A 13,210-nucleotide genomic window follows, 5' to 3' on the forward strand; every position below is an offset into this window, starting at 1 on the left:
AAAGAAAAAAAATTAAATAAGTGAGTAGGATTTATGTCATAGAAAAATGGCTCTTGGGAATGAGTCAATGATTTTAAACGTAGATATCCATGTATTCTCAATCAGATTGGATCCGAGCTTTCTCAGTACACGTGATTATTTTGATTAAAAGTTTTGATTCAATTCAAAATGAAGAATCAATGAAATAATCTGAAACAGCACATACTTCACTAAAGCTGAATTATATAGTCTGAGATTGAATCATACACACCTTTGATTAAATCAGTTATCATATGTCATGATAGAATACTTTTCCATTTTAGCACAGACTGCAGTAGTATAATATTCATGGGAACAGAAAAGATAAACTTTAAAAATGCAAGGAAGTATTCTTAAGTTTTAACTATATGCTTTAGTTTTTACCCTCTTAAAGTCAAACTGAAATGTATGACTTACTGTTGCCCTTTCCCCCAAGTCAATATTGTCACAAGTCTGCTAAGTTGAGTGTTAGAAAAAATAAATAACGTGTTGGGTATGGGCTTAACTGTTGAACATCAAAATTCACATTTATCTGAATTAGTGAAATCATAAAATGCCCAATCAGAAATTTACATGTAAGAGTAATCTCATATGAGATTCTGATATACAGAATAAAAAGAAAAATATTTTACCTTAAATGTTCAGTAGTTACTGTTGTAGGTGCTGAGAATCGACATTATATGCAGTATCGTTCAGCATGTTGCTAAAAAAGTCCTGCTCAACTATTAATTACTGTCAACAGATGAAGTAAAGATACATGTTCCATTATTATGGTGTCAGGCACTGAGAGGTACACATGAATGAAATGTCAAATTCAATACAGTATTAAACATATGATAGGTTACTATAGAAAAATATTGATAAATGTTTATCTTCTTTATGCACTTCAACAGAAAATGCAAGAAAATAATCATGAGAAGCATATGCTGCAAGAAAATTCACATAGGCCTGAAGATATGGATTAGAAAACATTGGTATTTGCAATTGAAAAATGATCAGCTAGAGAAAATAATTCAGCTGTAAAAATTTGCATCTCAAATCTCTTCATATAGTTTTCTCACAAAAACATTTGTCAAAGCAAAAGGATGTAAAAATTTCCATCTAGGAAGAATAGTGCTTCAGTAATAGAAAAGTAAAACATTAAAAATCTGTGTGCAGAATTCACAATATAAAAGTGTTCTGCTCTCAGTGTTAAAGACCTTTATGGTAAGGGAATTAAATGAGTGCCTATGAAGTCAGTCTTGAATCATACCTCAGAACTGAACTTGATCACCCAGATTCTAGGGTACCTTTGAGAAATAACTTTTAAAAATTAAAAAAAAAAAAAAATCAAAGACATTTTATATGCTTGTTCAGATATCATATTTTCACCTAAATTTATTTTTTCTGCAATTTTTTAAAGCACAGAACTGTTACACTTCGTAGACAACCAGTTGGTGGCTTGGGCTTAAACATAAAGGTATGGATAACTTCTTGTTTGTTTTTCTTTTAATTTTCAGTATAAATAGTTCACCACAGTCTTAATTGGGATCTCATGGTTAATACACATCTTTTGCAGGGCGGTGCTGAGCACAAAGTGCCTGTCGTCATATCAAAAATATTTAAAGACCAAGCAGGTAAAATATATGTTTATATTATTTAAATATATAGTACTATAGTATACATTGTTTTTTCTTGAGAAAATTAAAGGTTCTTTGAACACAGAATTAAAATACATTTATGGATCATTCCTTCAGCATCACACTTTCTTTAAGCCTTTCTATAAATGTCCAAGCACTCCATATGTCTTTGTGCTGAATTTAAAATCTATAATCTTTTCAAGTCTTTAAGACTTGTACTTGAAATTTTACTGGTCAATATTAGCTTTAGAAAATACACTTTTTACAGCAGAAACACAACTGTGTCATAAACATAGCATTTAACATTAATCATAAAAACACAACTATGTTATAGGAAATCTACTGATACACTTAACTTTAATAACCCAGAGGATAAAATAATATGAACCGAGCATATTTTTCCCGACACAGTAATTCATTGCCATATGGTATGACTTCTTGTGCCTAGTAGCAAACAGAGAGTGATTTGTAATGTTGATTTTTATTGTGATAACACCAGATATAAATCAGTATAATCCAACCCAGTTAATTATTACATTGACAAGTATTTGCAAAAGAAACCTCCTTTGCAGGGTAGTGTTAGAATTTGGAACGATCTTGAAAAATTGTAGAACTGTGAAAAATAAAGGGTCAATTCAGTGGAACCACTGCACGTAGGTGGGAATAATGAACTACACAAAGATAGGCAGCACCTTGCAAGGTGAAATAAAGGTTTTAGTTGATCAAAAACAAAGTCATATTTTTGTGTCTGGTGGACATGGACATGGTGACTAGTTTGTTGTTTTCTTCACTAAGGCAACCTTTAAATATTTGAAGACTTACCATGTTGCTATGATAAATCTGTATGTTTCCTGTCTTCTCTAGAATAAGTATGTCCATTTCTTATAACCTTTTCTGCAAGAAAAGACAGAACACTATATAATGATACTCATTACATGCTGTGCTCCTTAAAGGACTCAGAGCCATTGGGATCAGGTTTTTGGCATCATCTTTTTAGCTTATCAGACTCTCTTCCTGCTTTGTGTAGTAGAGGCTGAGCATTTTTTTTCTACTTGGCACCATGTTCAGCTTCATGCTTTCCTAGATCTCAGACTGTGCTTGTTTTTTTCTTCTCTGCATTTTCTTTAGTGGGTCCACATTTTGCTAGAAGTGTAATACCCAAACTTGGAAACCTATTTCCAGCTGATATCTAATGAATACCCAGTATATTGGCTATACTGAATATCCTATTGGAAAGAGTGCTTTAAGTTTCTTACACATAGAGTACTTGTGTTTATATATATCAATATAATATTTTTTATGATTGTTTCTGTTGTTTAAGATTCTGTTGTTTAGGATTGTTTCTACAGTGAGGAAGAGAACAGATATTTTCATATCAATTGTAGATGGAACAATAGTAAGCTTCTAATGCATAGCATAATAAATCACATGAAGAAAACAAATATATAGTTAAAAGGAGAAGTATAAGCATCCAGGTCTAAAGAATGTAGTTCAGGCAATTAAATACAAATAAAGGAAAGATATCTACTGCTCTTTTAGGACACACTACTTTAAATCAAAGTTTATTGTAAGGTTGAATATCAAATAGTTATGTGCACTATTTTGTACATTGTAGGTAATTTTTGGAAATCTGTATCAATTTGTAGAGTAACTAGTGCACCAACAATTTTATGGGATCAACAGTTTACCTCAGAGTTGAGAGTCTCTTCTCAGAAGATACCTGTTGTAAGATCTTGTAATGTTTTGTCCAAGAAAGCTCTAAAATGAGTAGCAGTTACAGTAAGAGACAATGCTGATCCTGGCTGAATCAGTGAGTTGCATGAAGACACTGACCCAATTAACAAGGTATAAAGAAGGTAGTATATGCATTAACTGCACCACTGGTGTGGGTGCTGGACAGCATGACCTCCTGAGGTACCTTCCAACCTAACTGTTTTTGTGATTAGCAAAAAAAAGATGTAGCACTGCAGGAGCATAGACATGTGATCAAAATGGTTATTGTGGCACTTCGTATCATGCACCCCCATTCTGGTTACTGAATGCCCGCACAACAGAAAACAATTCTTTTTTGTTTTCTTCTGGAAAATGAATATTTCTAAAAAGCATGAAAGGTTTTGAGAAAAACTTGGAAGTCTGGAATGTTCACATACTGCAAATCTTTCTGCAAATCTTTTTTTGGAGATGATATCGAAATCTCAAAATGTTGCTGGTATTCTGTTTAGAAAAAAGATAATAACAAAATCTGTTCACAGCATTATCTTGATAGCAGGATATTTAATTGGTAATTAAAGCTAATAAAGAGATTATGTCCAAATGTAACTCATAGATGACCCTGAGGAAAGATTTCAATTTTAAGATTCTAATGTTACAGGAAACAGTTTAATACTACTATTTAAAGGAAAAGTAGTTCTATACATATGTGCATGCTTTCTTTTTTTTTCAATTTTATCTCTCCCTATTTATTTATACACATGTATATTATATACATATATATGTGCATATTTATAAAAATATATAATATATAAAAATTGTGAAAGAATAATGATATAATGTAATGAAAGAATAATGTTATAACAAAAGGATATGTTAAGCATGAGGAGAGATGAGACTCATGCAGAGTTATCTCTAACTAAACAGCTATGTGTTCAAAATGTGAATAAATTAACAAGAACTTCTGCTATTCTAGAGACTAATAGTGGTGAAACTGGTAGTCTAACTTGAAAGGTGGCAATGAGATAACACCCTTTGTATGGAAACATGGGCAAAATCACTCAACTTTACTTTGGTTGGATACAGTATTATTTTATAGTTCCAAAAGCTGGAAGTGTAATATATTAAAGTAGTTGATTCTCTTGTATGTACCTTTGCAAGCCTTTTGCTGTCCTAAATAATGTAATTAGTCAGCTGTCTTTATGCCCTCTTTAAATTTCCTAATTATAGGTGAAGAAAGGAAGTGATTTTGTTGGTATTGACCTAAGCAACAGCTGAACACTTCAGCTGTTGATATAGGATGAGGATTTCAAATTTACTTGATTTAATTATTCAACACAAACACTTCTATAGCAACAGTGGTAATAAATATGATTCTTAAATTTTTGTCTATCTAGGAGGCCCCTCAAGGAGCTGTGATCTTTCTGTTTATAATTTCTAGATGAAGATACCCTACTTCACTATATTCCAGATCAATATGACTTTCATGAACAAGTTCACTGAAATATATACAGACACTCAATTCAAAAGCATAACCCTAGATTTCTGAAATACAAGCTTAAGTGGCCATTCAGTTCTGGAGGCTGATATCTCATATATTATGAATCACAGTAAGAATGCCCTGAAATCTGTCTGAATACGTGCTCTTCTCAACAGTATTAAGAAACAGCAAGTTTTGCTAATGTCCCTCGTCACCGCAGTACTTTACATTTCTCTGTGGTTTCTGTGTTCTGTCCTAACAAACATACTGCATTTTTTCATACCACCAAAGCTTTTATTAAAGTTGATTTCAGAAGGAGAGAAGTACTATGTCAGTCTCTAAATGAGAACAAGTAAACATGAACACATTTATGAATTCAAAACAGAAGCAGTGTACTTAACTTTAGAGTCATTTTAATCCAGCACGGTTGATACAGATATCTTTCCAGAGTTATTGAATTGCACACTTTAAGGAGAAGCAAATATATGTTTCCTCAAGTATAAGAAAGCTTAAACACAGGAACACTTACAAATCATCTGTTAAATATAAGATTGGAAAACCTAAAATGGGTAATAATAAAATCATTTCTGCTACAGTAACTAGGAAAAAGAGTAGGCATTCAGGAAAACTGGAAAAGATGGAATACAATCTTATAAAACTGTAGGGATTTTAATGTAAGAAATTATTTACTTCTCAAACTAGCCATCTAGATATCTTTACAGTGCTTATCTCTGCTATGTCAAAATACTGTCTGGAATTAGATCACACAGGAATCCTTACTGGTAAGTTTTGTGTAAATATGAGTCACTTGTGGAAGGCTAAAGGCAACACCATGGAAAATGCCAAAGATGGGACATGTTCTTCCAGAGGTAATAACAGCTGTTTGTATTTCTTTAATAAAAAGAGGATAGTTTAAACTGCTAAATATTTAAGAGCAACTGAATGCTTCTTAGATCTTTCTAAAGAAATGCAGTTACAGGAATATGAAGCATGAAACTTAGATATTAATATAGCACTTACAGATGCTTACTTACCTAGTTGCAAAATTTTAGAATAAAATTTAATTAAGAACAAACTATATGGAAACATATGGACAGTAATTAGACAGTCACAGATAGACAGTTACAGATAGACTGGAACTACATGGAAACTAAACTATGTGGAAACAGACTGTAAACTCTGCATCACATATGTGGTGAGTTGAACAGTCATATTCCTAAAAAAAAAAAAAAAGTCTTGATTATGAAATAGTAAATACATGGGAAATGAGTGGTCCTTTATTTACTGGGCTCCTCAAAGAAAGTGTCCCATAGCTTATTATTTCACTTCCAAAACAAGGATTTGTTGTTCCTGCCCATGTGTCTAATTTTCCAGTTGACTCAGAATGTAAGCAACATTACTAGTAATTTCACAAAATACGTTTTTGAAAATATACTAACTATTAATGTGAAAGCTTCTAACTAAAATTTTCCCAGATTGATCAATACTTTCTCTTAGTTTTTTCTTTGAGGAGATTTAATACAATATTGTTTTTCCTTTATTTTCCTTTTTGAAGCTGACTTCAAATTGAGTGAATCATTACATAATACTTTGTGTTTTGCTAATAGCTTCTAGATGTGTACTACTCATATTGTTATCATAATCAGTATTAACAGCTAATTTATGGTAAAGAATGCAGTAGTTTTGCAGTCCAGTATAGATTCCTTTTCTTACAGATGGGTGATTGAACAATTGAACATGGCTAGTTGAAAGGAATCAGATCATTTAGGCTTATTTGATGCACAGTGAACCTATGAGAAATGTTGTCAGGTCCATTAAATGTCCCTTAAAATCCTTATACACAGTAAGAATTAAATTGCATGATCTTTTCTATGGTTCTCCCTATTATTTTTCTCTCTATTATCTGTTATTTTCATTTTAAATGACTAGGGAGTCTTTATGAACTTTTGGAGGCTGTAAATCCTCGTGGACTTTAAAATAACTTCATTGTACGTATAACTGACTTTTAATCACATATAGTATTGGGGGCGGGGTTTGTAAAAACAGTTTATTATACTGGTCAAGGATAAAATTTCTCTTTTATGTTGTAGAATTATGAAGCTAGCAATCACATTTTTTTACCTTGATGCAACATTCCATTTTTGTGAGAACTGCTGTAATAATCTGACTACTGCTGTGAGCTTTGCCTGTATCTCTTGTAACATGTCGAGTCAGACAAGCAACAATGATGAAACAGACTCATCTCTTCAGAAACAGAACAGTGAGTTCAGCTCACTAAGGCATGATGAAAATAGTTAAATAAAATTAAATACAACTTGGTGGAAGAGGGATAGTTTGGATTTTGAAAGCATTTTCCCACCTTCTGTGCTCTATAAGGTGATGTATAACGCACATGCTACTATATTGAAAAAACTTCTGTTTTATGTCGTTAGTCCATTTCTGACTGAAAATGGCATGTACCATGGAAGAAGTGGAACAAACTCAGGACATTCAGCCATTGAAACATTCTTGGCTTGCAACCTTGCACTCTGCAAACACAGAATGTGTCTATGACCAAATGCCACATCCTGGCTGCCTGTATTCAGGGCCTTCTGTTTAGAGGACATAGTGTGGATTTGTCAAGGGCTTATGACAGGTTCATTTACACATAGATGCCAAACAAAGATGGTTTAATATGGAAGCACATGTGCTACTTCCTCCCTAAGTATTTTTTCAGAGTTGACCCCAGTCATTCACAAAGGTAGTACAGCTGAGGTAACCAAGGCTAGTCTGAATGGGTCAGTGGCCAGAAGCCAGGAGCTTGACTCCAGTGGGCCAACAAGGTCAAGTTTAAGGACGAGTTAAGCCCAGATGGAGGTGCTTGTGTGCATAAGGAAGTCAGAGTGGATCAAAAGCTTGTGTTACACCTTGCACTGATGAAGGTGGAGGTTGAACATGAGTCCTTCATTGAACAGAAGAAAGGCCTTACTTGAACATAAGACATTAGAACTTGCACGCTATTTAATATCTGTACACTGTTTCCTAGTGTCACATATTTGACTTAATATTTTTGCAGGATTATTCTTATTCTCTTCTATTTATTTTTAATTATTTTGCCCATGTTATTTTTCTTTATTACTGGAAAGCTAAAGGTATCTGAAGATAACATCTACTCAGTGTTCTCGCTCTTAGATCCACGCCTCCAGCACTACGTTTGGTTTGACAGGACCGAGTAGAACATTCTTAGCATTTAGGATTTTTTTCTTTTTCAGTATTGCATCTTTGAGACTAGTCAGGCACCAACAGGGGCCTCATTACCTGTTGATAGAAAGAACATCTCTATGAACAGTTTAATAGCAATCAACAAGAAGAGGCAAGTAGTTTGATCTCTGATTGAAGAATATATTTTTATTCAAAATAATAATTAAGCACATACTTAAGTTGCAATGATATGGAGTCACTATATGTTTAGTGAAAAGTGTATGGATAAATTAATTCTACAGTTGAGGCTTTAGAGTAATATATGATAATGGGATTTGTTTTGAGGGTTAAATGCTGAAACAAGGGACTTACTGAGGTAACTAAAGAATGCACAAGCTTAATTTTTAGTTGTTTGCTTAAGTGAACAGGCATCTACTTAAAATCAGATCTGAGAAATGTTTTTAAGAAGATATTGGAAATATTTGTATGCTTTAAAATTATTTATAAATGATTCCGCAGGAAAAGAAAAATTGGAATGAAATATTTGTATGTTTCACTTGAAAATTATGTTTTGTTGTGGAATTTGCTTTAATTTTCTTTTTATAGGATTTAAGAGCTTGATGAATTCAAAACACATTTTTAGAGAGAAAACCAAAGTATTCACATTTTAGGCTGATAAAAAAAATTTTTCATTTATTTGATTTGGCTAAAAAAACAGAAAGAGTGAACTAGCTGCCCAGTTCCAGACTTACACAGTCACTTACTTACTTTCCTGAAATGAGGCTTTATATATGTGTATATTTATATACATGTGTGTGTGTGTGAATGACACCTGAGGGCTGTGCTGCCATTCAGAGGGACCTGGACAGGCTGGAGTGATGGGTAGAGGGAATCTCCTGAAGTTCAATAAAGGGAAGTGCAGGGTCCTGCACCTAGGGAGGAATAACCCCATGCATCAGTACAGGTTGGGGATTGACCTGCTGGAAAGCAGCTCTGCAGAGAAGGACCTGGGAGTCTTGGTGGAGAAGAAGTTAACCATGAGGCAGCAATGTGCCCTTGTGGCCAAGGCAAATGGTATCCTGGGTTGCATTAGGAAGAGCATTGCCAGCAGGTCAAGGGAAGTGATCTTCCCCCTCTACTCAGCCCTGGGGAGGCCACACCTGGAGGACTGTGTCCAGTGCTAGGCTCCCCAGTACAAGAGAGACATGGAGTTACTGGAGTGAGTCCAGCAAAGGCTTACTAAATCCCCTGATGAGGGGACTGGAGCATCTCTCATATACTGGGACTGTTCAGCCTGGGAAAGAGAAGGCTGAGGGGGGATCTTATCAATGTGTATAAATATCTGAAGGAAGAGTGTCAAGAGGATGGGGCCAGACTGTTTTCAGTGGTGCCCAGTGACAGGATGAAAGACAACTGAAACACAGGCAGTTCCATCTGAATAGGAGGAAACCTTTTTTACTGTGAGGGTGACGAGTACTGGCACAGGTTGCTCAGAGAGGTTGTGGAGTTTCTATCCTTGGAGACATACAAAAGCCATCTGGACAGGATCCTGGGCAATGTGCTTCAGGTGATCTTGCGTGAGCAGGATGATCTCCAGAGGTCCCTTCCAACCTGAACCATTCTGTGATTCTGTAAAGATGTTTCTGGATATTGTACTTTAGTTCTGTATGTATTTCATGATCAATATTCACTTTGGAAGGTGCATTTTGCAGTTTATGAAACAAAAGATCGATATTAAATCTGAAAACCATAATCTGTAATTTCAGTGAATTTGTAGTATTACAATTATCATTCACATACTTTAATCTTAATAGAGAAAGGTATCAAAATGCAATATACTGTTTTAATTATCATCTCTTCCATGTAACATTTCAGTGAATATACTACTGCCTTAGGATACCACTGATATGAACAATTCCTATTCTTTCTTCTACCTACCTCTGGTTGAACGTAGTTCCTTCATGAATTTCAGAAATCTAATTAAATAGAAGTTACTATTTGAATTTATTACCATTACAGTCCAGGTAGAAGGAAAAAATTATAATTATTCCATGCAGGCAAATTAGAGACCTCGACCATACGTGTTCACTCAGATCATTTGTTCAGGAGAGAACCACCTGAAATCTTTCTGAAGATGGATGGTGTCTTGGACTTTGGGTTTGGAGCTTGCTTTTACCATGGTGCTTTAGTGTGGAAGCTGAAGAAGCAAGCAGCTAGACAGAAAGCATCCTCTGGTCTGTAATACAGACTCACAGTGCACTGAAAGATACCGATTAAATTCAGAAGAAAATTCATGCAGATATTTTGGGGCAGAAGCACAACCAAGAATCATACAGTATATTTGATGGAAAGAGCAAATGTAGTGATCCTTCTGCTGGGAGATAGTGTCATATGGAATAATATGAGAAATTTAATAACATCCTTTGGCGATTTCAGAAAAGTTCTATTTTTGATCTTTTCACTGTTCTTATCTTCCTTGTACTGATTTATGAATTAAAGACTTTTTAGGCTATTTTAGGAAATATATCTCTTCTTTCCTTATAACTCATTTAATGTATATACTTCTGCTATTTCTGGCATCACCTCAGTTTGTCAAGTAAGTTTTCCAATTTTCATATCTACAGCTGTTACAACGTTTTTTGCATTCTATAATGGTATGTAATGGAAACTGAGTTACCTATTTTGGAAGAAAAGATTGAAGATACCAGATTTGCGTTTAATTTATTTCTATATAAAATGTTACATATTCATAACTTGTCTGACTTTATATTATGCTATTCAGCTCAGTAGGCTTTTTACCTGTGATAGTAATCATATGTCTATTAGAGCTAACCTTACACCTTAGAATATTGCAATTATGTGAGCAGATTCATCTTCCTTTACATTTTACTGCATTCCTCAATTTATTCACCAAGTGATTAATTAATTTTAAAATGTGTGCAACTATTTTCAACTGAAAAATATTGTACTCATTCTTAAAATATTACCAGGTTTTTATTGAGTAACATGTAAAGACTTTCTGATACTATTAACCATATTCCTAGAAATGCTGCATTTTTATCAATTTAACTAAGTTTGCACTGACTTTTGATGGGGTCCTAATTATTCTTGCCTGGTAGAACTTTCTTTTATTGTTTAACAATAAACATAGCTTGCTCACAACTGTAACTGTTGCTTTTGCTACTTACTTATTGCTACTTACTTCTGTCCTTAAACAATAGATGAGTATTTTTACTTTTATTTTCAAAAGTAATGAACTTATTGGCTATAGTTAGGAATGTATCTCAAATAATAAATAACAGTAGTAATGTAGCATTTTCAAATTTTCTAAAGATATATTAAAAAAAAAGATGCTGTGTTTCTCATTACACCATCTTAGGTGCCATGTGTTTCCTTGAAAAAGTGAAGTTTTAAGTACTTCCATGACTAAAGTTCCAATTTTATGTGTCTTAACTTCTAGTATAGATATTTTTCTATAAAGACAAAGTCAGATGAGGAAGAACTGATTTACTAAGTGTGCATAAAACTGAAAATGTTTTCCTCTAGTACAAATTTATTCACATAATCACACATTCACAAGTTATACCACTCAACACTATTGGGTGAGGCACATGAATTACAATGAGATGAGAATTTACTGTTCATCAGCTGACCCATGATAACATTCATACGGGCTCTCTTTGCTGGCAACAAATAAAAGATAATCTGTGTTACGTTAAACCCCTTCCCTTAACTAAAAAGGTAACTTCATGTGTCTCAGTTTTTCTTAATTGACTTCACACTGAATATTATTTGCTTGGAAATCACTGAAAGAATCACATTTTTAGCAGTTTGGCTTAAGATTATGATAACGAGACATACAAATACCTGGACTTCTGCAGGAAATTCAGGTTATTTGCATTTTTCTCCTAATTTCCTAAAGTAGGTCGAAAGTTAGTCTATTTTATCACAGTGTGTGTTGACACTTCACACAGATCATCTGATAAACTGTCAATGCAGCTGATGTCACAAACCTGCTTGCAATGAGAAAATCATACAAAAGCCTTCAATAATTTTTCTTTTAGTCAGTGCTAAAAGATAGAAGGGCAGAAATTTAACTGAACTGTAAAGCTTTTCCTGTTATATCTTTTGATATACAAAGCACATTTAATTAAAAAAAAAGGAGTCATCCCCCGGACTTTTCCACATGTCTTCTATGTTTTGAAATGCATAGAGCTTATTGCCCCCACCAGATCAGAAAAAAAATGGCAAATTCTGGCAGTAATATAGGCTCTCAGAGTTATTAGGCAATTAGTATCAAAATGGTATTTTTTGAAATTGGCAAGAGACACAGAGGACAGTTATAATATCATCTGCCTTCTAAAAGTCACAGCAGGGCAGGAAAAGGTTTGGGTTTCTAATTTTTTTAAAAGTTAAGGAAAGAATTTTCTCCTGTTTATGCTTTTCCTTGATGCCAGTTGCTATGCTTTTGCGGTTGCTAATTGCACTTACCCATTTGCCTCCGTTTATTTTTTGGCTTATATAAAATATAAAACAATATTTGTTTATAAGAAAACAACATTTGTTCCATTAATATAGTCTGCAGTGAAAAATATTATGAATTTGTTGTTGCAGTAGTTTTCCTTTCAAGTTGGACTCAGTGCCAGCCATATAGGGGAAAGCACTTTTATTAGTAGAATGTTGTAATAAACAATTTATTCTGAAAACCTGCTTTTTTGCTTGTATCATCTGAAGGGAAATAGTGAAGAAGCAAAGCCAGTGTCAAAAGCAAAGCCATCTGCAAAACAGATTCATCCCTGTTACATTTGCCTGTGTGACGTTTTCTGATTTTTTTAGAATTAAAACAACTTTTCATTTGAAAAAAGAAATTTCTAGCAATTCACAGCAATAAAGCAGGCTTTGAAATCATGAGCTAACTGTAAAATCTCCCCTTAAGCTGCCTATTTCTGTAAAAGATCTCATAAAATAGCTTAGATGGTCTTAAGTATCAGAATTGACTACAAGCTTGCTGATCATTCCAGGGAATGGAGTGGAGAATGGGATGAGAGAACAGCCTGTGAGGGATTCTCACACTGAAAATGAGTAGAAAAAGAGATGGAAAATCACAGAGATAAACAGAGCTAGAAATGAATAAAGCAGAATAGGGAAGAAAAATGGTAGTAATACTGGAACAGAGAAAATCATTTTTGTTACAGGACCATAG

This window comes from Dromaius novaehollandiae, chromosome 25, assembly GCF_036370855.1.
Source record: "Dromaius novaehollandiae isolate bDroNov1 chromosome 25, bDroNov1.hap1, whole genome shotgun sequence".
Classification (NCBI taxonomy): Eukaryota; Metazoa; Chordata; class Aves; order Casuariiformes; family Dromaiidae; genus Dromaius; species Dromaius novaehollandiae.